Source organism: Arachis ipaensis, chromosome B06 (genome assembly GCF_000816755.2).
Source record: "Arachis ipaensis cultivar K30076 chromosome B06, Araip1.1, whole genome shotgun sequence".
Lineage (NCBI taxonomy): Eukaryota > Viridiplantae > Streptophyta > Magnoliopsida > Fabales > Fabaceae > Arachis > Arachis ipaensis.
The window spans coordinates 7,677,512-7,680,543 of NC_029790.2; positions in this window are offsets into that span (position 1 = coordinate 7,677,512).

Genomic DNA, 3,032 nt, shown 5'->3' on the forward strand with positions numbered 1-3,032 from the left:
GCCTATTGTCCGAATGACCCTCTGTTAGAGTGTAGGCCATAGTGGTTGCACCCATGTTGTTCACCATTGTACCTTTTCTCCGAGCTGTGAAGCTTGATTCTTGAGACCAAGATTTTGATACCAATTGAAGGTTCTTGATGGCCTAAAGAAGGGGGGTTGAATTTATGGCCTTCTTTTAACTTGATTAACAAAGCTTCAAACCAGGACTTATAATTTGGCTTCTGTTTGTTCTGCGTATTGGATTATGTAGGATACAATTTCATTTTATCTCATAAATCGTGAAAAACAGAATCAGAGCAGGGAAGAAGAAGATAACACAACCATGTATCCTGGTTCAGTTGCCTAGTGCAATACAACCTATATCTAGTCTCTACCACAACATTGGTGGAATTATCATTATCTTTTCAAGTATTACATACACCAATCCAATGACTCAACATAATCCTATCAGAGACACATCAAGTTTCAACATAAACTTGACTTGGCTATGTAACTACCTAGATTCAACATACTAAGTGCTTACACAATTTAGAAATGGATACCTCTTAGGTACATGACACAAAATAGAAAAATAACAAAAAAATCTGAAATCATTCTTGACTTTTCTCTCCAAAATATCTGTCTAGCCTTTTCTCTCAATTGTTTTTTCTCAATGCCTCTCTTTCTTATCTTTTACCATTGAATGAATACAAGGAAAGATACAACATTGAAAAAAAATACAAACAGTAAACCATAAGGAAGATGATGATTTACAGCCTTTACACTATAAATTGAACCAGATTCAGCTCTCTCTGATAAAGCTCTTCATCTTGGCAGAATATTTTTTCGATGTAGAAACATTGTCCAAAACATTGAACTCTCACAGAAAAGCTCTCAATAAAATTCAGATTCTGGTTCTTTCTCCTTCCTTGTAGTCTAAAGTTATTTTTCTATTTGTATCAACTCTGTTTTTTCTAAACTGAGGTTTACTTCATAAAGTCAGCTTTTTAACTCTAATGCTAGCTAAGGTCTTTCTTCTTCTTTCTTCCATCAACCCAAAAAATAGACATTTTAAAATCAGAGATAAGTAACGCAACTTCTTTGAAAACATATCATCAATAGACTTGATAAATCCAAACCCTTAATCTTGTACTTTGCCTCCAAAAAATAATTTTACTCATTGATTTATAGCAGAAAAAAGTTGTCTCCATTTTTCTCTATATTTTTCGAAATGATAGTGAAGAGGGAAGAAGATATCATCAAACGATTTCATGCATGTATATGAAAACAAATTACTTTTTTTCTTCTGATTGTGTTTTGATTAGACATTTGCTTTTCTTTCTTCTGATTTGGTGCCTAATGCGAGGTAGGATAACTTTTTCTTCTTAGATATATGATGATAGAATGAGAAAGTGAGTTCCTCTTTTTTTTTTGGGTATTACCCGAAACAACATAGTATTCCATCTTAAGGCTTGCTTTCTTTTCTCTTTAGTTCTTCACATGGGTGAAAGAGAAGAGAGGAGAGAGGATGGATTAAGTGGTTATATTTTAGTTCATATGAAATTTGAATTCCATTGCTTAGTTAGTCACCAATATAAGTGAGTGGGCTTGGATCACCAATTGAACTTATGAAGGTAGTATGAATTATATTCAGCCACTTATTCCTTGAAGCATATTGGTGTATGTGGGTCTAAGACTAAGAGTATAATTTGTATTTGAGCCAAACTTGATTTTTCTTTTCTTCCTTGTTTTAGTCAAATTGCTTACTTTTCTTTATATTGCGTAGGATGGCAACACCACCCGAATTCGCGAGTACCCACCCCTTTATTTATTGATATTATAATTACCGTGTAAACACGGGTAAAATGCTAAAATATTTAGTAGATGCTAAAAGTTCACAATTCCCTTTTTATTCAAGAAATACGTCAACATAAGAAAAAATGATATGAATGCAATAATTGCATGTCTACTTAGAATTCGTTTGCCAAACTTGTAGAAGTTACTTTTTTTTTTCTGACTTTTGAAAAGTAATAATATTAATATTTAGTATAATTTTTAAAATTAAATTATAATTTTTAAAAAATTATTTAAATATTTATAAAAAAATTAAAAAAATAATTTTTTTATAATAAAAATTTTTATTATATTTTTTAAAAATAAATCATTTTAAAACTAAAAAATTAAATATAAAATAATTTATTTATAGATTATTTTTAATATAAATATTTATTGTTTAAACTATTTAAAAAAAATTAATTAAACTGTTTATTTAAATTAAATTTTATTAGTGCAAGAAAATGGGATAAACTTTACGGCATTAAGGATCCTCTATGAAAAAAACAATTATCGATTAAAAAACCGACAAAATCACTGTCCTAAACATATTTGGTAACAACTTACGTCTTACAAAATACTAAAAATCAACATATATTATTTTATATTCTAATATAGCTCTTTTATATACAAGTCCATTCATGAAGAGCAAGTTGGTTGGGTGGCACCTTTTCGAACAGCTTCTTTTATTCTTTCGGATGTCGGCCCAATGCTCTTTTGCAGTTTTAATTTGTACGAGCTCATCATTCACAGCCCAACTTGGATGAGTCAACAACCACACATGTAAATGGAAAATTAACTTTATACCCAAAAAAAAAAAAATAATAGAAAATTAACTTTTTCATCTAATTATCGACAGAGTAAATATTCTTTTCAATCTTGTTTAAAAGATAAGGTGTTTTTATATAATTTGAAAATTTTTAACTAATCTACTAATCTCTAATAAAACGATAATTCAAATTATTAGTTTAAACTATCTTTATAAATAGATAAACTGTTAGTCACCAAAAAAATAGATAAACTGTTAATGTATTTGAGATTACTTAATTCAATAATAAGAATCATTTACTCGAATAAAAAAAGTCATTTAAACTAATTATTTTGATGGTTAGAAATTCGTTATAAATGTTCGAAGGGTGAAAAATCACTTTGTCTTTGAACAAATAGTTAAAAATCGATAAAAATATTTATTCAATTCTCTATATTTAAATATAAGTTTT